Genomic DNA, 25,059 nt, shown 5'->3' on the forward strand with positions numbered 1-25,059 from the left:
TGTGGCACCTTAGAGACTAACCAATTTATTTGAGCATAAGCTTTCGTCAGCTACAGCTCACTTCATCCGATGCACTGATGAAGTGAGCTGTAGCTGACGAAAGCTTATGCTCAAATAAATTGGTTAGTCTCTAAGGTGCTTCAAGTACTCCTTTTCTTTTATCCTGAGTATCTACTTTTAGTTAGGTACTTTACACAAAAAACTCATGACTGATAACGATCTACATAATTAACAGCTTCCTTTCTAGTTGGAAAAACTGGCTTTGTAAAGCATTTGAGAAATGTGAAGCTTCCATTTATTGTTCTTAAATATCCAACCTTGTTGGAAGAAAACCCAAACAGCAACAATTTTTTTCCTCCCCAAATCTCCTGCTCTAAACACACTCCAGTGTTTTCAAACACTGTAGAACTCCATTCTTAACGGAATGATTTTTCTCTTATTGCAAGGATTTTTTTAAATTAAGTCTGTAAGCAAATGTATTGCTACAGATGACTTTACAAATTAAGTTAATGCTTAAGCATTTCTTCCTAGATCTCTTTTCAGCAGTCACAAATCTGTTTTCTACAGTAAGCAAATAAAAGTGGTTCAAGTTCTCACATCCAAGTGACATGTTTTGAATGTTAGTTTGAATAATCAGAAGAATTTTTCATATGGTTTATAATCATTTGCATCTTATATTCTTTAGGTCTACTTAAATATAAACTGGACATTTGGTATCTGAACTTAAGCAGCTGAGTTCTTCCTTTTACTACTTCAATTCCAAGAAAATATCTTACCTCCAGAAATCTGTCCTAATCTCTACAGAGCCTCTCAACCAACTGACCACTCCAAAGTTTCTTGCGTTTTCTACATAGAGAAACTGAAGGCTGTAGTAGCATTCTACTAAAATGCAGACATACTGAAGGTTTTTTATAATCTGGATGGGCTCATTATATTGTATAACTATTTTATCCAATCAGAATCACTATTACACAACAGCTAAAAATACAGGAAGACAGCACATGGTCACAAGCTGTTACTACATGCCTATGACATAACTAGAAAATTTAAGTAAATGCACAGTAAGTCGTTTTATGAGTAATAGCATAATGCATACAAATCAAATTAAACCAACGGCCTGGAGGTGGTTTAGACATGATAAACTGTTGTATATATGCTGAAATATTATAGGCAGAAAATCCAGTGGAACACAGTGAAAATCCTCAAACTGAGGATGACAACTACTTAAATGCCTGATTTTGTAAAAGCTATAATCATGCCAGTGTGCACTCCCGACCCACCCCACCCGTTTCCAGTATTAACTACTGTTAATATTGATGTTATTATACGGTTAGGTACATGTTTGTAGGACAAAACACTGGAGAACACACTCATACAGCATACAAAGGAAGGGGGAGACAAACACGTGTTGCGTAACTGCAATGAAAATATTTTTATAGCTATTACCTTAAATCAATAAAAAACTAATGAACTCAAATCTTGTCTGACAGCACAAAATTTAGTCAGTGAAAATTCATCCAAGACCTATAAGGCAAGTATATATTGCGGTTCATTATTCTTACAGATAGGCTCAGTGAAGTTTGATGTTTGAGTACCTATGATGGGGGGGAAATTGAAAACAGGAGAATTGGAGCAGAAAATAAAATTAGGTCCTAATTTTAAAAGATTCTTTTAAAATTGTTTCTCTATTGCAGTTTACTAAATGTCCTATGTATATTAACACTTTGCATTTGTACAGAAAATGTAATCCGAAGACTTAAGTTCTTTCCAAAGACAGGTAGGTATGCATTATACGTTTTAACAGATGAAGGCCAAGTAAATGGCTTGCCAAAAGACACAAAGTATGTCAAGTATAGAACCCTGAAATACTACCTTCTAATTTCCATCTGAAACTACACTGAAAACTAGGCAGCCACATTATGTAAGTTCTGAACCTTAGTTTCTTAACCAGTTTAACCAAAAATATCATGAACAAACATTACAACAAATGAAGGCAAAGTATTGCAACACAATATGACTTACTAAATGACTTACTGAATGCTTACCTTTGCTAAAGCTCTTGGTGGCTATACACTGGCTTCCTCCGATTCCTTCTTAGTAAACAAGAAGTAAAACCTTCTCTTTAACACGATTTCAGTGTGAACAGGAACTGTGTAACCTCTAGCTCAGTGTGTGTTTGTTCGTTTTTTAAGAAAGGTGAATTAAGAACTATTAGCCTTCGCTCAGGTGCTGAGCATCCACAGCTTTAACTGTGGTCAACTGGAGCAACTGGCACTCCACACCTCCAGAAAATAAATTTTGTTGGCTTTCTGTTAAAAACAGCTTTAAAATTGCCAAACATTTGCACTGCTCACAAATTGAAGGGAGTTAGATGGCACTATTGCTTTGTTTTTCAGCTCTTAAAAATCCGAGTTCAAAAACTTCTTTAAATCGCAAGCAGCAATCAACAGATTTAATAATTTTAGTAAGATGATGTTAAAATAAAAAAATGGTACACAGTTTTAAGCGTAGAAGTTTCTGATTATCAGGGAATAAGGTACAGATTATGAAGTGGTGCAAAATTCGGTTTAGGATCGGATGGCGTAAGGAATACATAATCTGCAATATCCCCGTTTGGGGGTAAAATGTTCATGGGTCTAAGTACAGACATTGAGCAATGAGGGTATGTTGTTCATGTAATGGCTACCTTTAGGTGTGGAGTATAATGAGTGGATACGATGATGAGGATGGATTTACCCTCCTTTGGTGAGATTTAATGTTCAGTGAGTTTATGGCTCCAGTTTATATGGTCCAATGGGAAAAGTCTCTCGGCCCCTTTCTCATCGTTCCGGCTCACACCCCCTGGTACTGTCGGTGGCCAGTGATGTGTTCGATGTAGATGTCCCTGGATCATCAGATGGTGTCCGAGACCATGAGGCGCCGCATGAGCCGTGCATAGCGTCGACCCATCCCACAGGTCCGCAGCACATGCTCTTTGCAGGGGTCCCAGGCACCCAGGGCTCCGACGATCAGGGCATCCATCTGCACCTCGTAGCCCTTCGCTCTCAGAGTGTCAGCCATGGGGGCGTATTTTTCCAGCTTAGTCAGTCTCTCACCAGCACCAGAATGGTGGGAACACTGTAAATCTGCCTTGAGCTGTGTCTGCAGTGTTGTAGCCGGGTTGGTCCCAGGATATTGGGATATCTACACCAGCACTTTTGCTGATAGAACTTTTGTCCATCAGACGAGTGGAGGGAAAAACCCATCCCTGAATGACAAAAGGTGTGGAGAGTGCTCCATCAGCAGGAGACGCTCTCCCGCTGACACAGCTACCCCGGCTCATTGGGGGTGGTTTAATTATGGAAAAGGGAGTGCTCTCTCCTGTCAGCATAGAGCGGCTACGTGGGAGAACTTACAGCGGCATAGCTGCATCGGTACAGCTGTGCCGCTGTAAGGTCTGTAGTGTAGACATAGCCTTGAGACAATGTGGGTGAGGTAATAACTTGCATTGGTCAACTTCTATTGGTGAAAGAGACAAGCTTTGGAGCTCTTCTTCAGGTGTGGGAAAGGTACTCAGAGCGTTACAGCTAAATACAAGGTGGGACAGTTACCATAAGGAGTCAACATGTTTTAAGAGACCATTCAAGGTGAAGTGGGCATTTAACACCTCTGCAGTTGTAGGACAAAGGACAATTCCTGGGTTGCAGATTGTTGTAAGGAGCCATAAAGCCAGTGTCTTTATTCAGTCCATGATTTTGTGTCTAGGAAAGTTATGAATTTAAACTCCTAGGCTCATCTTTTCATAGACTTGTAAGCCTAGAAGTGACTGATGCGTACATTTGTGCACTAGGAACTGTAATAAGACCACTGAAGTATCAATTAGCTGGTGAATTATTTCCACATGCACAAAAACACACCTCTGCTCTTTGTGGAATGGAAGTTCACCTGAGGCTGCACAAACCCTATTTTCAGATTTCTATAGCCTGGAATGAAAGCTGAACTTTATGGAACTCAGACATAAAATAATCACAGTAATACTTCTACCGGTCTGCTTCTACACCCCTCGTATCTTACTTTTCAAGGTTTTCTACTAGCTCCAAAGTTGTGTTCTGCATATTGCTCCCACACCACATGACGTAGTTGACATTAGTCTGATGTACATAACATCGTGTATGATGAAACAAAAATAATACTCACAGCTTTTATATAGTGATCATCCATACATCTCCACATGTTTTACGAACGAGTGCAGTATCATTTATCCCCCTTTTACAAAAGAGGAAACTGAGGCACAGAATGGTGAAGGTCAGCCACCCAGAGGCAGAGCTGGAAACAGAAACCAGATTTCCTGATTTCCAGTCTAATACTCTAGCCACTGGACCGCACTGCCTAGAATTGGATGAATCAGCACACGTCCGTGGCCTGGTCTTTTCTGGGTTTATATGCCACGTTGCATAGTGAGAAAAGCGTACAGGAGAACCAGACGCTGATTTATTTATTCCATTTACCTTTGGGAGATTGCCCCTAGGATTCTGATTTAAAGGGAAGAGTGAAATCATGCTGGTTAAGTCACGTGCAACAATTTTGCAAAGCAACGCAAACGATCACAGTGACCCTCAACAGTTGATCATTTTTGTTTATGAAGTTTATTTGCTTGATTAATTTTCAATACCTAAAATAAACCAAGAGGAGTTACAATTGCAACAAGGAGAGATGGTGTTTTCCAAAGGCTGGTCTACACTGGCACTTAACAGAGCTGCAACTTTCTCCCGCAGGGGTGTGAAAAAACCACCCCCGAGCGCAGCAAGTTTCAGCACCGTGAAGTGCCAGTGTAGACAGTGCACCAGCGCTGGGAGCTAGTCCGCTCTTGGAGGCGGGTTTTTTTTGTTTGTTTGTTTGCTGGTGCCGTGACTACACGGCCACGTTAAAGCACTGCTGCGGCAGCGTTTTAACGTTGCTAGGGAAGAAATGCCCTCAGAGTTGGTTCACTTCAGGTACAACTTTGTTACTTTTCCCCTCCAAATATACAATTGACGTGTGTGTCATTACTTTGTCCACTTACAAAGCAGAGACATTCAGTCAAAGGATAAACAAATATTGCAAAATATTCTATTCAGATACCAGTATCTGCTATTAGACATATACAGGTCAAAATATCTGGAAATTTACTAAAAAAGAAAAGGAGGACTTGTGGCACCTTAGAGACTAACCAATTTATCTGAGCATAAGTTGCATCCGTGGAAGTGAGCTGTAGCTCACGAAAGCTCATGCTCAAATAAATTGGACAGTCTCTAAGGTGCCACAAGTACTCCTTTTCTTTTTGCGAAAACAGACTCACACGGCCGCTACTCTGAAACCTAGAAATTTACTGAGCACCCACCCTAACTTAAAATAGATATACCAGGACCCTCTTACCTGATCACTGTATTCACAGTTCTGACCAAACTCTTCCTTAAAGTAAAAAATTTTTTAAAAAACACAACAGCCACCCTGCCTCATTTACAAGTAAAACAGAATAGCTCCAAATCCTGGGTACCTTTTCCCCCAGTTTTGCCTTGCCTTATGGCAACATGCCCTTAACTGACACGCCTCCACGTTACATGCTCAAAAACAGAGGTTTGCTCATTTGGATTTCACTTAATCCTGTTTATATATGCTGCATTTCACATGTTCAATGAGAAATGCAGTCCTACTGCTCAATAATAGTTCCTGCAAACACTACACTTCACAGAATCATAGAAGATCAGGGTTGGAAGGGACCTCAGGAGGTCATCTAGTCCAACCCCCTGCTCAAAGCAGGACCAATCCCCAACTAAATCATCCCAGCCAGGCCTTTGTCAAGCCTGACCTTAAAAAACTTCAAAGGAAGGAGATTCCACCACCTCCCTAGGTTACGCATTCCAGTGCTTCACCACCCGCCTAGAGAAAAAGTTTTTCCGCATATCCAATCTAAACCTTCCCCACTGCAACTTGAGGCCATTACTCCTTGTTCTGTCATCTGCTACCACTGAGAACAGTCTAGATCCATCCTCTCTGGAACCCCCCTTCAGGTAGCTGAAAGCAGCTATCAAATCCCGCCTCATTTTTCTCTTTTGCAGACTAAACAATCTCAGTTCCCTCAGCCTCTCCTCATAAGTCATGTGTTCCAGTCCCCAAATAATTTTTGTTGCCCTCCGCTGGATGCTTTCCAATTTTTCCACATCCTTCTTGTGGTGTGGGGCCCAAAACTGGACACAGTCCTCCAGATGAGGCCTCACCAATGTCGAATCGAGGGGAACAATCATGTCCCCCAATCTGCTGGCAATTCCCCTCCTTCAAGAGGAAGGACAAACCACAAATATCCTTTCCCTCCCCACCCCAATCTATCACATTCCCCAGAAAAATTGTTACTTTTTATTTAGGTGTGGCATGACAATCCCATGCACTGCTACAGGGTGGGGACTGACTGGCTAAGCAGCAGTTCTGCAGAAAAGGATCTGGGGATTACAGTGGACGAGAAGCTCGATATGAGTCAGCAGTGGGCCCTTGTTGCCAAGAAGGCCAACGGCATATTGGGCTGCATTAGTAGGAGCATTGCCAGCAGATCGAGGGAAGTGATTATTCCCCTCTCTTTGGCACTGGTGAGGCCACACCTGGAGTATTGCGTCCAGTTTTGGGCCCCCCCCCACAGAAGGAGGGATTATAGAGAGTCCAGTGGAGGGCAACGAAAATTATTACGGGGCTGTGACACATCACTTACGAGGAGAGGCTGAGGGAACTGGGCTTATTTAGTCTGCAGAAGAGAAGAGTGAGGGGGGATTTGATCGCAGCTTTCAACTACCTGAAGGGGGGTTCCAAAGAGGATGGAGCTAGGCTGTTCTCTGTGGTGGCAGTTGACAGAAGAAGCAATAGTCTCAAGTTGCAGTGGGGGAGGTCTAGGTTGGATATTAGGAAACAGTATTTCACTAGGAGGGTGGTGAAGCACTGGAATGGGTTCCCTAGGGAGGTGGTGGAATCTCCATCCTTAGAGGTTTGTAAGGCCTGGCTTGACAAAGCCCTGGCTGGGATGATTTAGTTCGTGTTGGTCCTGTTTTGAGCAGGGGATTGGACTAGATGACCTCCTGAGGTCTCTTCCAACCCAAATATTCTGTGATTCTATGACAATAAATTTGCATGTTCCTTTTATTTAGGTGTGAAATGCCAATTAATTGCATGATCATGAATGCCAAGAAAGCAGGATAACATGGCCCAATGCATGCCAACTCTTCCTAATCAAATCACTCTTTTTGATCTTTCATACATCTGTTATCTTGTAACACAAGACTGAATAAGAAAATGATTCCAGTGCTATTACAAAACTTATCTTTAAAATCTGTTTTAAAAAGAAAAGAAGTGTCACATTTGATAGCTAATGTTCAAATACTTGAGGCTGCCCTTGTTGGAGCAGGATTTTTCAACGTAGTAGTCGGTCCCTTGGCAAGGAAATCATATAGGGGACACATCTGATTAATCAAGGCTAGATGAGTCTCTCTCACGTGTATCAATTATTGTGCAGGGTTATCATCTAATTTAACTGTGTTCTCCCTCAAAAATGGAAGGCTTGAAGTTTCTTCCAACCATCAAATTACATAGCTGTCATAAAAATAAAGGGAACCACCTTTCTGTATACAGTGCTATAAAAGCCCTTTCACCTGTAAAGGGTTTAGAAGCTAAGATAACCTCGCTGGCACCTGACCAAAATGACCAATGAAGAGACAAGATACTTTCGAATCGGGAGGGAGGGAGGGAGGGAGGGAGGGGAAAACAAAGGGTCTGTCTGTGTGATGCTTTTGCCAGGAACAGATCAGGAATGCAGTCTCAGAACTTCTGTTAGTTAATAAGTAATCTAGCTAGAAATGCGTTAGATTTCCTTTTGTTTAACGGCTAGTAAAATAAGCTGTGCTGAATGGAATGTATATTCCTGTTTTTGTGTCCTTTTGTAACTCAAGGTTTTGCCTAGAGGGATTCTCTATGTTTTGAATCTGATTACCCTGTAAGGTATTTACCATCCTGATTTTACAGAGGTGATTCTTTTACCTTTTCTTTAATTAAAATTCTTCTTCTAAGAACCCGATTGATTTTTCCTTGTTCTTAAGATCCAAGGGTTTGGGTCTGTGTTCACCTGTACAAATAGGTGAGGATTTTTATCAAGGCTTCCCCAGGAAAGGGGGGGTAGGGCTTGGGGGGAAGACGCCTCCAAGTGGGCTCTCTCCCTGTTCTTCGTTTAACACGCTTGGTGGTGGCAGCATACTGTTCAAGTACAAGGCGAAGTTTGTACCTTGTGGAAGTTTTTAACCTAAGATGGTAAGAATAAGTTTAGGGGGTCTTTCAGGCAGGTCCCCACATCTGTACCCTAGAGTTAAGAGTGGGGAAGGAACCTTGACAATAGCATATCCATATATGAACATCTTCCCTTTGAAGTACTCCTAAAATAACCAGAGGACAAGCAAAGCAATTGTACAGGAAAGTAGCATTACATATTAACAGAATAAATAGACCTAAATCTCACTACTATTTAAAGAGCCAAAAAACAAACAAGTTTTATCTTGCAGACATATTTATAAGTATTTAGAGATTTCAGATTTTAACTGCAGGTACAGTAAAGCACAGCCTTCGGTGGTAAAATGTACTCTAAATTCAGAGAAATTACTACAAGTCCTTGAATACCAGTATCATCTTCCTTACAAAAGCATTTAAGATGCAGCCCTTTAATATGAAAGCACTTAGGGCTCCTACATTTAATGCTTTGTAAATTACATACGGAGGGCTACATCTGATTTGTGAAATTGTTCTGAAATCCTGCCATTTGACTTCAAGGCACGATCCTTGATACTCGGCACTGTTACATGTTTGCTCCTTACAAAACCTGACTTGTGAAAATCTAGGTCTTTCTGCTGTAACAGAAAGAATGTCCACTGCTATTCTATCAGTGATGTAACTGGAATTTCATTTTCTGGTTTGCCAAATTTTTTATTTTTATCCTAAATCTGATTACAGGGCACATTACTTTGGAACATTTCTTAGAACTTTTCCAGCATCTGTATGTTTTTACATATTAAAATCAAAGGATAAAATACTCAGTTAAAAAAAAATAGTCAAGAGGGAGTTACATTTTTAAATATATGCTCATTACTCAAGAAGAAAGCACATCCAATACATTGTGGTTTTCAGGACCAAGCGTCAGAGATCACTTTCAAATATCTGAAAAAAAATTCCCTTCCATATACAGGGCCATGAGCTTCGTAAGCACAGAGGTAACTGTCCCCCACAAAATAAGGCAAGATGGCAGCCAGTGATCTACTGTTCTTTTTATTAGGTTAGCAATCTTTGACATTGATCACATTCTTCTTTACTGGACCTCCATTTACATTCACAAATCATTCTTAATGGTGGATCAACTGCCAGAGATTATCTTTACAACTAAACTTGGATTGGCACAACAGTCAATAAATGGTTCAATGTTCAATAAGCGTTAACTTGACGTTGTTCATTTCAATGCTGACATCAGCTTTAACTATTACTTTCAAGTTTCAGGGAGAACCCGGGTTTCTTGCTTCCAAAGACTGTGTCAGAAAGAAGTACTCACACACACGCAATAGTACAGCCACAACTCAAAGAAACAACTTTCATTGCAACAGACAGCCTACCTACTGCTGAGTATCTAATCTGCTATTAAGCAAGGTGACCAAGTACTCTCCAACTATACCTGATGTCTGCCAATATCTTGCACCCTTCACAGTCAGGCTTCATATCAGGATACAGCACACAAATGATGCTAACTCCGCTCAGGGGGTGATCTGCTAGCCACAGAGGCAAAAATCCACACTCGTTCTATGGGATCGCTTTGCAGAACCCAATGCCACAAATCACAGGATGCTACTGACACACTTTAGGAAACCTAGGCCAGGTCTACACTTAAAACATTTGCCAGTATAGTAACATTGGTTAAGGGTGCGATTTTTAAGGACACTTTCTATACCAGCAAAAGCCATAGTTTAGAGGCAGTTATACCAGCAAACAACTGCTTTTGCTGATGTAGCTTATTTTGTTCAGAGAATCTGTATAAGCAAATCAGCAAAAGCACGCTTTTGCCAGTATAAACCACATTTATACTAGACTTCCACACTGAGATGATTACAGGCTGTGCACAAAACTAGAAAGAATTCCATTTTTTAGGGGAAGTTATTCTCTATTTTTATACAAACAAAAGCAACTCCAAAATGCATACATTCTTGAACTCAACATGCTGTTTGCACAGGTGCTTAGGAAAAACTCCTGCACTAAATGCTAACTGATCAAGCAGAACAATCAAGCCCAGGGATCGGCAACCTCTGGCACGCGGCCCGCCAGCATAAGCCCCCCTGGTGGGCCGGGACGGTTTGTTTACCTGCCGCGTCCGCAGGTTCGGCCGATCGCAGCTCCCACTGGCCCTCCGTCAGCACGCGCCGCTTCCCGCAGCTCCCATTGGCCCAGAGCAGTGAACCTCAGCTAGTGGGAGCTGCGATCAACCAAACCTACTGACATGGCAAGTAAACAAACCGGCCTGGCTCACCAGGGGGCTTACCCTGGCGGGTGGGCTCGTGTGCTAAAGGTTGCCAATCCCTGATCTAGCCACAAAGGTGAAGCAGCGTTGGAACTAGGGGAAGGAGATAGGTGTGCAGGCCTGCCTCTGCTCAATCTTCGCTTCAAATCCTGTTATCTCATTCAGGACTCAGTAAGCGAGTGATACGTACAAAGTTATTCAAGTACTCCCTAGCTGCTGCAGTAACCCTAACACACCTACTTTCATCTGAAATTAAATATTCCCACCAATCTTCAAAGCATGGCCACAAGTCCATTTCAAATTTACCATATTTTCTCACTTTCTTTACAATAATTCAGTTGGTAGAGTAACGCCCCTTCTGATTTGGTGACTATACATTCCTTTTGGATTATTTCAAGGACGCTCTTCTAGGAATAGTCAGCAAACGTATGCTCATTTTTCTGTGAAGGAACTGTTAGGTTTCAAGTGCGGGGTACTCAAGTCTTTCAGTTACCCATTTTCCTCAATCCAGCTCTTACCTCACTGTAGAAGTTTCTAGCTAACTGCACACCCAGTACAGTGGATGCTGCAGAGTGTCGCCCCCCTGGACTACATGGCTCAACATCTCACAGTGGGCAACTGGGAGTGCTACATGTTAATGCAACCATGTTTGCCATCTACTACTGAGAGTGGTAGTTGCCATTGGGAAAAGAGTAGCAGCAGAGCAAAGGGTGAGACACATTTTCATAGATTATAAGGCCAAAAAGGACCACTGTGATCATCTAGCATGACTTACTGCATAATACAGGCCATAGTATTTCCCTGAATTAATTCCTGTTTGAACTACAGCCCATATTTTAGGGGCGGGAATCCAATCTTGATTTTACCATTTCCAGCGGTGGAGAAACCACCACAAACCTCGGAGACAACGAGGAGACAAAAAGTGTGTGGTGGAGGGAGATGAAAGGGGAGAAAAACAAAATTATTCCATCAAGAGAAAATCCTTCGTTAGAGATTAAGTACATCTAGAAAACTTTATTCTGGAATCAGGAAGAGTCAGAGGTGATAAGGGACGGCTGACTCAGATGACCTGCAGAAAAGAAAAAAGCATAAAGAGCCTTTAAAGATCTAATACCTATGTTTCATCACTAGTGGGGCAAATTACGATTTTTATAAATAAAAGTCATCAATACGTTTCTTTCACTATAAGGCAATACGCAGTGTCATTCTAATGGATTTGGAGAGTCACAATATCCTGAAGTTAGCAGAATGCACTATTGCCTATTGTAGGGCCCCTCATTTTTGGTTTTTATTTTATTTAAAATTACCCAGGAAATTATCAGTATTTATCACAACAACAAAAACAGGTGAAAATCAGTGCAAAACATATTAATCATTTTTCTGGATAAATATCGGGGTTTTCTCTGGCGGACGGAAGCCCAGGAGAAAAAGGTTTATATTAATCTTCAGTATATTAATGCTTTGATGAACAGCTCATGCTCAAATAAATTGGTTAGTCTCTAAGGTGCCACAAGTACTCCTTTTCTTTTTGAGAATTCAATGTGGTTTGCTGTAGAACTAAAACAGAACTCAAAACACAGTTTCTCCTAGGAGTTTAGGAAAACAATCTCTCTCTAAACCCCAAATAAAACTTTTCATTTGAATAAGCAGTTTACTGTTGTAGCCTTGGTACTATTAGCCTATAAATATTTACATTTAATAATTGGGCCACACCATTTGCAGCACACACTCAACTTCATCCTTTTCTCCTCTTTTTTTTAAAGCTTTCAAATAATTCCTTGTGTTCGGAAACATATTATGATACAGATTTTCATTTTCTTCCCATTTTAATGCACTAAATCTTTAAACTGTTCTCTGCTAATGGCCTGAATGGGTACATGGTGGGCATGAGATTCATCAGTACATTCAGATGCGCCGGCACTTCAGAGCTTGCATGCGTGCCTGTTTGTTTGTTGTGTGTATCTTGTAGACTAACACACAGCCTTAGTTCCAAAGGCCTCTTTGCATATACATGCAGACTAATGTATTATTCTAATACATATCACATGCAATGTGTTGTATTTTCCTCATAAAATAAGTTATTTTTATGTATTTGAACCATACAAACATAGGGAGAAAATCAGAAAGAAAAAAAAAGATATTTTGTAAAACCAGAGGTTTTTTGGTAAAAAATTGGTTTAAACCGAAAACAAAGGGGCTTACCAGACTAGTCCAGTGGTGAAGAGGAGTGATAGCGGAGGAGGAGGAAGGGTGTGCTAGGGGATGAATGGGCTAGTGAGAACGTAGGTACCCCAGCTCCCATACAAGTGCCTTTGATAAAGGAGTTTGTCCATAGCCACCTCAAGGAGGCAGCAACTTTTGGACATATCCTTTAACTCGGGTTGTTTTTTTAAATAGACCTGAATTGAATTTTCCTCTCCTTCAACAGCTAAAAGCAACATGTTTTCCAGCCTAGTTCTTTTTTTCTTCGTTTGACATTTAAAAGGATAAAGGCAACTTGCTCTGGCACAAACTACAGAAGGGACAAGACTGAACACTGCAGATCCCAATGTGAGAGGACCCTTCAGGCTGAAGAGCAATTGCCCCAAACAATCTACTGGGATCTCTTCGTAAGCTTAGTATAAATTACTGCATTTTTTGTGCATCAGCGTTTGCTTATGTTTTTTATGCTTGCACAACTCTGAGAAATATTTACTCTCCTCGGTTTATAAACATTTTATTCACAGATACTGGTGTAAACAAGGTTGCATTGCTTATCTCCTGTTTGGTGTTGCCACTGACTTCAAGACGAGAAAGTGCTGATGGAATCAACACAGGCATCCATGGGTTAACAAAAGTACATAAGAACATTTAAGTTTTGCTGGTAAGGTTATAAGCACGCGCTCACTTAGAAAGAGCTGTGGAGTAGCTTGTAGCTAAGGGTAACAATAGGCTCTGAAGAGGAAAAAGTGCAGAGGAGGCCTGCCTTGCTGGGGAACTCAGTGTAGACAGGGAACTGTGCAGCCTGGAAAAACCCAAGTCGGGAGGGTCTCCGTGCAACAGAGGTGGCAGTTCGGGAGCTGGGAACCTACAGTGGGTGGTCTTGCTGAGTCATGGAAGGGGTATACAGGCCCAGTTGCCTTCAACTGTGACATCTACTACAAGCAATTACGGGGAAGGACCAGGATCTGAAAAAATTCTGAGAGGGAATCAATTCACAAAGATTTAACAGCCATCAGCAGTACTGAGGATAAGAGTTTCTATTTCAAAAGGGCTTAGATTTTAAGAGCACATGGCAAGTCCAGTGAAATTAGTGGCATAAATTCCATTCCCCTAATGCTATCCATTCAATACTCGCTGTTCTGTCTGCAAGAATGAGCACGCATTACAGACAGCACCTACCAGCAATCTACCAAAACAAATTGATGTACTGGGCCAGTGACAGAGCCGAGGCAAGTCTCACAGCTGCCCACAGGAACACTGAAGATCTCAGAGAGTTCTACCAGAATGCATACTAACACTGGAAATGCCACATGTTTATTAAGGGCTTTTAAAATCTAACCCCTCTTTTCCAAGAGGTGGTGACAACAACCATAAATTGCACTGGCATGTTTTTCAAATGATCACACAGGCCTGTTTTAAAAAAGATGTCCAAGTGGAAACAGTTTGCCGTCCAGCGCTAGCCGATGACTTGCAAAAAACCCACCAAACTGTTTGTCTGTTTGTGCGTTTTACTCCAGCGACAGTTCTTGCGTGGAGTTTCTGAAAGCAAGATTAGACTCTGAAAACAAACAGTATTAAAAAGCTAAAATTAACATGCTAATTTCAAACTGTCTCAGTTGCAGAGAAAGGAGGATGGTTATGTCGGAAGATGACTTTTTAAATGCAAATGTTTGCAACCACAAGAAAAGCAGTTATACGACAAGGAAAGTCTCAAAAAAACATTAATAGAACAGAACAAGAAACATGATTTACCCAAGTTGTGTTAGTTTTCCTACTGGTGACGAATCAGGAGGACAAACCCAGTGATTTACGATCAATAATTGGACATGGAGTTTCTTAACTATTTTTTAGGGGCTAGATCTGCAAAGGAGACTTAGAGCATTTTAACACCTAACTTTTAGGTGCCCTACTGCCTAGTGAGATTTATAACCCTGAGTTAAGTGCCCAGGCTCCCTATACAATGCATAGGGGAAGTCCGGCACCTAAGAATGGAGCCACAAATACCACCGGGCTGAACAGGAAGTTTCCTGACGTAGACAGTAGGAAATGCCCTAAGACCTGCCCCTCAAAAGGACTTAGATGCCTACGTTTGGAAGTCAGAGCCATGAACCCTCTCCTGAAGTTAGATGTCTAAGCCCTTTCTCACAAAAGAGTTGGTACTATCTTTATAACCTTTAGCCCAGTGTTTAGGGTACTCAACCAGGATGTGGAAAACCCATGTTTAGTTCCATTCTCTGCCCCATTGTGAAGCAGGGACTTTTGAACTTGGATCTCCCCACTCTCAAGAAATGCTGTAACCACTGGGCAATGGGTGCGTGCTGGGCCGATCTCAGGCTCTCCTGTTGAAACTGTTCCTCCATGTATAAATAATTAAATATGCACTGGCGCACAGGGACTGGAACCTGGATCTCCCTTCTCCTCCGTGAGCGTGCTAACCACTGGGCTAAAGGTTACTGGGGGGTTGGGGGAACGCAACACCATCTTTTCCTCATGTTGTTTTGTGCAGCACCCATTCTGGTAGGCAGTTTCTGACGCCACCTAGTAGATCGAGCCCCGCAGGTGAGATAGGCAAGGCAATGCCTAGTTTGAGGATCTTAGCGGTGAGCTAGGTGCCCAGATACCTAGACAGAGGCAGCTGTGTGCTGGCCCAGCTTCAGATTTAGGCACCGTGGGACTTTAGGAACCTACAGAGATAGATGGCAGCTGACTGAGGGATTAAGGTGGCTAAAATGGCAGTTAGGCATCTAAATCCCTTTATAGGTCTAGCCCCAGATGGTTTCTCATTCCAGAACAAAACATTAACTCCTATCATTCATGCTTTCTAAATTATCTGAGCACTCCTCACTCTCTTCCCCATACACGGAAGGATTTATGTAATCTTGCACTTTATTTCGTCATATTATGGCAACTATCTAATAGTTTATCACTTTCACAACAGAACAAGTTTGAAAAGATTGTTTACACAGACTGGCACACGTTCAACCAGTCCTGCTCATTATTCCCCTTGCTATCGTTTCAGATATGTTTAGATAAAAGATATTATTCAATCATCCAGCTTCACCTCCTCACCATTCTATGCTTGTGAAGCCAGTTTGCGGCCTTGGAAATTAACACGACGTTTCAAATTTAGCATTGCTACTTCACTGGAGGAACAAACAGGAAGAGGAGATGGGCAATAACGAGACCTTGCTTAAACACAACTGATATTTAGTCTATGCGGCAACTAAAATGATTAACATGGGTACAGCAAGGTGTGATTTACCACAATGGGTTTGAAATTTTTCCTCAGTAGAGAAGTCTTTAAGAAAGAAAAGATTTACAACACATTTAAGTCCAACATGTACCGAGAATTTATATTTAAACAACTTTTTATCAATTCTTCTCCAACCGATGTAAATGAGAAGGTAATAGAAATGAAATATTTCCATTTCTATGCTGGTCATTAAGGAATGTCACAAAGGAAAATTAGAATAGTTCAACAGTGGTTCAAACAGCTACAAGGATATTTTTACCATCTGCAGGAAAACCCTGAAACAAAGTTTATTCTTACAACAAGACTAGCCTTTTAAGACTACCTTATTTTAGGCCATGTATTTAAATTGGTTAAATTAATACATTTTCTGTCTTTTTTAACCTTTTGACAGGCTAGCAATTTATTCTTTTACCATGTATTAAAGTTAAAAGGCTTTTATGATGTTTCTGTACATAAATTTGGTTTGGCACGTTTTAGTAACTAGAGTTAAGTGTTAACCTCACTTAATTGGCATTACTTAATGTCCGTATGCCTTGAACCTTTTCTTAAAAGCACTAACTCTTTCACTGTTATTTACTATTTCGAGTAATACCCCTTTCTTATATATTCTCCCTTCAACAGACACAATTTCCTATTTGAATAATTAAGGCAAGACGAGATCAATGTAGATATCCACTTTTTAAAGATACCCACACACAGTGATGTCTCCACAACCAATCTATTACCTGCCATTCAACAAGGCATTGGCTGTCACAACAGCTTACAGAATAAAAGTGGTAATTATACTTTTATACTTAATATACCGGATGCATTGTTCTAAGGACAAAGACTGAGCATATTCAGAAAGTACTGAATGGACTATGAAAGCATTCATTAACTGGTGTGTAGAAGTTGAGCTAACATATGTCCAAAAGATCTTGCTAAAAATAGCAAAGGTCCAAGGATTCAGACAATTCCATGGTCTTAAGCTCATCTAATGCTAGGAAACAAACCCACTGCTGATGATCATCAATAAGTTCCTCTGAAAGTATGTTTAAAATTGTTTAATTGCTAGTATTGCTTGGTTTAACTGAGTCCCAGGCTTGGTCAACGCTTAACATTTACATTGGCATTGTTTTACATCTGCTAGAAGTATGAGCTAATGGCTGGAAGCTGAAGCTAGACAAATTCTGACTGGAAATAAGGTGTCAATTTTGAACAGAGGGTAATTAACCACTGGAACAATTTTCCAAGGTCATGGTGGATTCTCCATCTCTGGCAATTTTTAAATCAAGATTGGATGTTTTTCCAAAAGATATACTCTAGGAATTATTTTGGGGAAGTCCTCTCACCTGTGTTATATTAGGTCAGACTAAATGGTCACAATGGTCAGTTCTGGCCTTGGAATCTAGGAATAGGTAAATATGGTTCGGAGAAGTGGTATTTACTTTTATCTGCCTATGCGGCATCGACATGAAGGGGCTACGTCAGTGTAGCTAGGCTGACATAACCACACTGACATGAGCTCTGTAACGGAGATACGGCCTCAATAATGCTTTTGGTAATGGTGCTGAAAATTGTTTTGTCCTACCATGCTTTGTCCTTTCCAACTAAACGATTGTCAGAATAGATTCAGAGGGTATGACTACCCTGCTATTAAAAAAATCCACGGCTGGCCCGGGCCAGCAGACTCCGATTCACGAGACTTGGGCTAACGGGCTGTTTAATTGTGGTGTCGACATATGGGCTGCAGCTGGACCCTGCGAGGTGGGATGGTCCTAGAGCCCAGGCCCCAGCTCAAAGGTCTAAACAGCAATTAACAGCGTCTTCGTCCGAGCCAGCCACAGATGTCTAATTGCAGTGCAGACATACCCAGAGGGACCCACTGCCGAAACCTGTTGCCAGTGACTGGAGTGTTTCCTGGAGCAGAAGAGGCCTCATAGAGAAATATTCTCTGTCAAGACTATCAGCTACCAACTCAAGAGATCATGCTGACTCTCCCCCATCTCCTCCCTTAGTGATCTATACCACCAAAACTGGGATGGATTTTACAAACAAGACCATGGAAATATGCCAGTATGTTGGAAATACCATGACCCAGGTTTTGCAGAGGAACACTAGTATGTTGCTTCTATATTGCCTTTCATCCAAGGATTTGCGATCAAAGTCAGCCGACACAGCTGTGAGAAGATTACTACTGAGCATCTAGGAGCTCTAATCATGAACTAGGACCCCATTTTGCTAGGTACTAGGCTACACCAAGTCAAGGTCTTCATTACCCTACAAGTTTTCCGGCTCTTGATTTTAAAAAAATGCAAATTGGGATAGCTAGATCAAATAAATAGCCCAAGACTTTTGTGACTGGTTCCACAACAACACACAAACGTCAAAAGACTTGTAAAAAACAAAATACGTGCCTCCACCTGCGTGTGTTAAATTTTTTAAACGTATAAAATTCCATGAGTAAACTGGAGTAAGTACAATAATAATACGAACATATCCGGGGTAAATATCAGGTTCGTAAAACCACCGTCCGGTAGCCTGAAATGTATAATACTACCAGCATGACCATATAGTACTTTATAAACAATTATCTTTGCACGAATACTGTGCCGTAGATAAACACTGTCCCCATTTAAAGATGTGGCAAGGGGCACAGAAATTGTGACTAACTCACCCTCACACATCTTAAGAGCTTGATCCAACTGCCATTGAAGTCAATAGGAGTCTCTCAATGACTGTAGTGAGAGCTAGACCAAGCTGCTAGTCCATGCCATTAGCAGCTCATGGTTGATCCCAACATGTTCTTAGAAAGAAGCGATCCTGTCCAAACTCAGGGCAAAGCGGTGCTCTATACCATATCAGTTACAACACTTCAAAAGATGACGCCTTTACCTGAAATGCACATGGCTTCAGAGATAGTATTAAGATTCATGAGCTCTCAGTCTTGCATTTACCCTACTAGATTACAATGCCGCTCTGGTTAAACTGTTGACCTGTACTTAATTCTGCCTGTATTTCAGCCATCCAGAACATCTAACCTAAGTGAGAAGGAAAAGTGAGGACCTGCTTCAGTTTCCTTGTAAATATCACCAAGCAGCAGAAGTAATGGAGTATTTGCCCAGCCTGCTTCCTTATGAATTCCTCCTTCAGTTCTCGTTCATGCACTTCTCACAACTTGCCTACCAAAATTAACTCATTCTGGCTTCAGAAAAAAATTAGCCACAACCTTATTGTCTCACCAAATAACCAGGATTCCCTGGTCTAAAAGACATTACAAGAGACTAGTCATCAAATGGTCTGGGAACTGCAGGCAGAGCTTGGGTACTGTATCAGAAACTGTGTCCCATCCCACCATCTGAAATGGTTGGCATGTTGCCCTTGTTAAGAAGGACAGAAGCAGATACTGGAATCTCCATACAAAGGACCAGTTTCTCAGTTTCGGCCTCATTTATCCTTTGTAACTTAACACAATAGGGATTCCAAGACTCATAACACAAAGCAGGCATCCCTTCCCACAAGAAAGGTAAAAGCCACAGCCTGTTCAAATCGTACCACAATGCAGTCAGCTCAACTGGTATTTGACTTCATGGCATTTTAATTTTATTTAACGTTTGCCAGAGAAACAAGAATGTTGCTATTTTTGTAATGCAGCATTTTATTCCGAATTACAAGCTGCTAATAACTTCACAGAATGACAAGTGACAAAGCCATGACAAGCTATCAAGGTTGTGGGTTTGGTGCTTTTTTTTGGAAAGCATTTATATGCTCATGAATATTTTAAGATTATTTTTTTAAAAACTTACATTCAATCAGCACCACAAAATAGAAAAACTTTGAAATGTACACTTAAAAGCACAGTATAGTATTCTAATTGATAATGCTAAACTAGTGACACCAAAAAGACCACCAAAAAACAATGATAGTTCAGTAACCGAATAAGAGCCACGATCACAGCTGTGTCTCAAAAGTGGGTTCAGTATACATCTATAGTACTCCTCAAGTGTAACTTCAGGCCACACCTACTTGACCCAAAGCTCCTTTCAAAGACTTCCCACCATGGCTAATACCAGTTCAGCTCCACTGTCCTTAGCAATGTTGACAGCCCTGGGGTAGACAGGCCACCAGCATATTAATGGCCCCATCATCTACCTCCGCGCCAGCGGACATAGGGCTTCAAATAGCAGCCGCAGCCTGTTTACGCTAGGGTACCTGCGTGTGCACAAAGCCTAAAGTTCTCTCTCCCCACTCCAACCTACTTTTAAATTTTACAGCTGATCACAGCAAGAACAAGCATCCTGATAAAAGCTGAAACCACACTGAAAATATAAAAGAGAAGGAAACCTTGACCCGCTAAGATTGTGCCTCTCGAATCTAATGAGATATCAGGGGATAACAAGCAAGCCAGAGTAGCCACAATGAAAATGTGCACGGGCATTTTAAAGTACTAATGGGGCTCAAGCTACCTAAATGCATGTAGGCATAAGAATCTATTACTTGTACTCAGAAATTAGATATGGAAGAGACCTGTTAAGTCACCTTGCTCATTCACCGGACAATACAGAATTGCTCTCTTCAATACATTCTCAGAATGTTTTATCCAGTCCACTTAAAATGACTTATGCAATAAGGTAGCTGACTTACAAATATATGCAGCTAATAAATTTCACAGATGCCTAGAACATTCCAAGCCAGCCCTATGTGTAGTGTTAGATTTAAAACACCGGGGGAAAGAGAGGGAAATCAACCAACTTTTCCTTCAGTATTTATACCCATTTGACTCTGTATACTTTGAGCCATTTTATTCTAAAAACAAACACTGTTAATGTTAGCAGGTTACTAAAATCAGACCTCAATCCCCTTAATCACAAGGCAGATAACAAGCAAACATTCCTTTACATCTAACCTATGATTAGTAATTGCACTCAAGAAACGCTATTTCAGCCATTATTTTTAACCAACATAGAACCTAAAAGTCTAAAACAAGAATACAATTAAATGTCCTATTGCTGCTTACACCTTTTCAAATGCAATTCTAACAGAATTACTCTTCCTCTGTGCCCTTTTAAAACCCTGGAATCATTCAGAGAGCTCATTTTCTCCAGCACTTCGATGTCACAAGCATTGGATCAAAACACCACTTGTACAGAAGGGGAAGGATATAATGTCCTCTGCCACAAACAAGATCAGAACAGGATCATCATGGTTGTACCCAACATCACCTGTATACTGAAGGGCACATGATGCATGTCCTCAACACGAACAGAATTGCTTTGTGTTTAAATTGTCTCAAACTTAATATTAACATGATTTTGAGAACGGATAGCCGTGTGCCTTCCTGCCTGAAGCAGAGAGGTTAAGAACCTCTGGAATCTCCCCATTATTAAAGGTCAAAGGGCTGGGCTTCACTCCCTCCTGAGTCAGTTAGCACAGCTCTCTTAGCATCAGACACATGGATTGGAAGGCCCTGAAGTATGGCAGTAAAAGCACTTCAGTGGAGTCCAAGACAGAGGGAAGGGTAGCTAGTTTAGCAGAGAAACAAGAAGCTGAGAGGATCTAGGGAGAAGCCCGAAAAAGGCAAGCTGTGTTAAACTCAAACTGCAAGAAAGCAGCGCAAGGGGGCTTGGAGATATGAAGTGGCAAAGCGAAATGGCAGCCTGCCTGAAGGAGCAGACCTAGCTACTTTACACAGGGTCCCCAGGCAGAGCAGAGGGTGGGCCTGGGTTCCCTCACCAGCCACTGAGGCATGCAAGCTCAAAGGCAGGAATACTGAGCTCAAAGGCAGGCTCAGGAATAGCCCAAGGTGGGGAGCAAAAGGCTCTCTTGTATTGGGGGGGGTTTTGTGAACTTTCTGTTGGACCCTTCTGCTACCACTCTAGGGGACTGAACTTTGTAACTTGGCTGAAGGGCCGAGCCACAGAAGACCCACTGAGAGATGGGCTGCCTGAAAATGGTGCCAGAGACAAGGACCACTCACAGCACTGCACCCTGCCACAACTGGGCGCTTCAGGTGGTGAGTCCACTACGTTACAGTGCAATCACAGTACAAACCTAGAAGTTCAAAAAAAAAAAAGTGAGATTTCAAAATCCTGATCTCTCTTCCAAGGTGTGTGTTTGTTTTTTTAAACCAACATGGCTGAGAGTTGTCAATTTGAATTCACTTCTTCATAGTAAGTGATGAATTTGTTTTTATATACTTGTTTTATATGTAGAGGTCAAGATAAGTGCTTAATAAACTACAGTATTTGAAACAGTCGGTACGTAGAGGAAGACCTAAAAGTCTAAACTTCATTTTTTGCCTCCTGTAATCTGAAAATAGCTCACCACCACCAGACTTTTTTCCACCTTCCAGACGACAGTTACCATCAGTACACTACTAATCACTCGAAAATACGGTTTCTAATAGAAACATGCTCCACAATAAAGATAGCAGTATTACGGGTTGGACGAGAAAGGGATAAGTGAAAGCTTACAAGCAAAACATTTTAATGCAACAGAGCACAGCAAACAGATTTTGTTTTCAATTATTTTATTCCTACCTTCCACTACAGCATGATGCACATCCCCTTACATAACCCGACTGTCAGTCTCCTCTTCCTGCAGATTCTAAGCAAAAATAAAACATGTTTTAATTACTGGCATACTGTTTCATAAGTGTTCGCTCTTCATAAATATAGTTAGGTGAGTGGTGGACGGTAGTAACTGTTTCAGATACGTATGGACATAAAACAAGGCAATTCTTCCGGCTAACTACCCACATCTCCCCAATCAGTTCCAACACATCTCTCAGTCACATTACATTCTGGTTTGTTCTATACCCTCAATTTAATTTACATGAGGGACCCTAGAATACCTAAGAATGTCTTGAACATTCTTCTCCATAGCGCCTCAAGCTTGAAAACGAAATGCATGAGAAAAACGTGTTTGAAAGAAAAGTCATCCTTAAAAAATGGCTCCCCAGTCATAGTATCTCTAAGGCCTTGGCGACAGAAATAGTAGTAAGAATCTTGTCTACATGATGGAAGTTGATCAGAATAGCTATTGCAGAATTAACTATTCCATAGTATCTCCTTGTGTAGACACTTCTGGAATAAAAGTCCAGAATAATAAAGTGACTTTTATTCTAAAACAGAATGTCCACACAGGGAGCTATTCTGGAACAGTAATTCAAGTCAATTTCCCCTGAGCAGATAAGCCCTAAAAAAAAGTTAATACAGTCTCATATTAGATCATTATGGCAGGTTATCCACTATTTGTTGAGGAATCCATTAAAAAAAGTTTTACCAGTTTAATTTAAACCCCCTCCCAAGTGACAAACTAAACCAAAGAAAGTTATTCTTATACCAGAGTAATAGCCTCCACAGGGAGGGGAGGTTTCTACCGCTATGTCAATTACTGGTTTAGACTGGCAGGGGACTGGAGAGGGACACCAAAATTTCCCATGTAGGCAAAGCCAAGGAGAGAGTGACCAGCTGACTTGTTCTAATTATAACCCTTTGACATGGAAAACAAGACATTAATAAATTGAAACCCTACAATCAGCAGGATCTCTAGCTGTTGTTCTTTTCTACCCAATCTTTCGATCGCTGGAGGGTGGGGGGCACATTTTTAGCATTTTCTGTTTGGGGAAAAAAAATATTAATTGCTGCTGCCCTTACTAAGCTACACATGCAGAAAAATGTCTCTTTCCGAACAACACTGAAAGCAAAGCTCTGACCTTCATTCTTCCCTTTGAATTCAATTGTACGTTAACTTCAAAACAGGAGTGGGGGTATTTCAATGCTAATGCTATTAAGACAGACAACAAGAAAAACACTCAAGGCGGCACATATTAAAAATATCTATATTCTCCCACCCCTGTCTCAGGAAGGAGTCTTTTCTTGCTGCTCCTTCACCATGTCATACTACTTCTTAGAAAACTGTAGGGGTTGCTGTCACGTTTGGTATGTTTCCCTCTTGCTTCCCAAACTCACCTTTGGATCAAGAGTAAATGCAAGATGAGGACATGGTTCTTTACTGCAAACAAAAAGCAGTGAGCTGCTGCCCAAGTCGCTGCTGGAGAGACTGGTAGTGTACCTTTCCCCTAGGGCTTAGACAATACTCTTGTAACTCCCACTAAAAACACACATGGGGGGAGGGGGGGTATTCTCTCCTTACACATTAGTTAACACATGGTAAAATCCTAATGAACACAGGACAGTTTGTAGGGTTTTTTCCTCCACACGTTAGCAGGCTGAGGCAAACTTCAGGGCAGAGCCTAGTGTTCATCTCAACCTGTTAACTCATGTTAAGACCATGTGTGCCAAAAGTGAAAAGGGAAGAACTGCATCTGATCATTAATTACTTTGTTTCACACTAACCTAGAGACTTCCCCTTTCTGCCAGAACCTGCTTGCAAGGTTTGTGATTCCCCTTCAGGCTGCAGAGGAACAGCCGTGTTAGTCTGTATTCGCAAAAAGAAAAGGAGTACTTGTGGCACCTTAGAAACTAACCAATTTATTTGAGCATGCTCACGAAAGCTCATGCTCAAATAAATTGGTTAGTCTCTAAGGTGCCACAAGTACTCCTTCCCTTCAGGCTGTTAACTTCTGGTGCCTAAAGAACCACCCTCAAAAGCAGATCCAAGGCTGTGTTAAGAGTTTATCTTCTCTGACTAGGCTACAATAATGGGTTGTTTCAAAATGAAAGGGTGGGAATAAAAGTGAATCCTTCTTTTTCTGTCTCTGTATTTCATCTTTTATAGAAAAAATAATCACATATACACAGAAAGCTATGTTACTTGCATACACAATGCTGGGCATCAACTGCTCTACTTAGTTTTTAGGAAGTGAAATGTAACCGCAAGCTAGGGCCAAGCTTTGATGGTGGAATTTGATTGTGTCTGTGTCACTCATTTCCAATACAAATATTTTAAGATAAAGCAAATGCATACACAAGACACACATGGGAGAGAATGTGAGGAACATGGGGCTCACAGGTAAAAGCCACAAAACAAATGTATCCTTTTAGCTGTTCCAAATAAACGCACAAGCATATCACGAGAGAAGGATCAGTCAAGGAGGCGTGGGGGGAACCAGCCCACCCCC

At 41.2% G+C, this 25,059-nt stretch overlaps 1 protein-coding gene across 1 annotated transcript in view; it reads right to left on the reverse strand.

The window, feature by feature from the left end:
* SLC23A2 (solute carrier family 23 member 2) overlaps positions 1-22,580 on the reverse strand; it is a gene marked incomplete at its 5' end in the record, with an annotated part of 102,229 nt that extends 79,649 nt beyond the window's left edge. Inside the window, 1 exon segment of the mRNA XM_075123484.1 lies at positions 22,514-22,580.
* Positions 22,581-25,059: the final 2,479 nt, after the last annotated feature.

This window comes from Caretta caretta, chromosome 26 (assembly GCF_965140235.1).
Source record: "Caretta caretta isolate rCarCar2 chromosome 26, rCarCar1.hap1, whole genome shotgun sequence".
Lineage (NCBI taxonomy): Eukaryota > Metazoa > Chordata > Testudines > Cheloniidae > Caretta > Caretta caretta.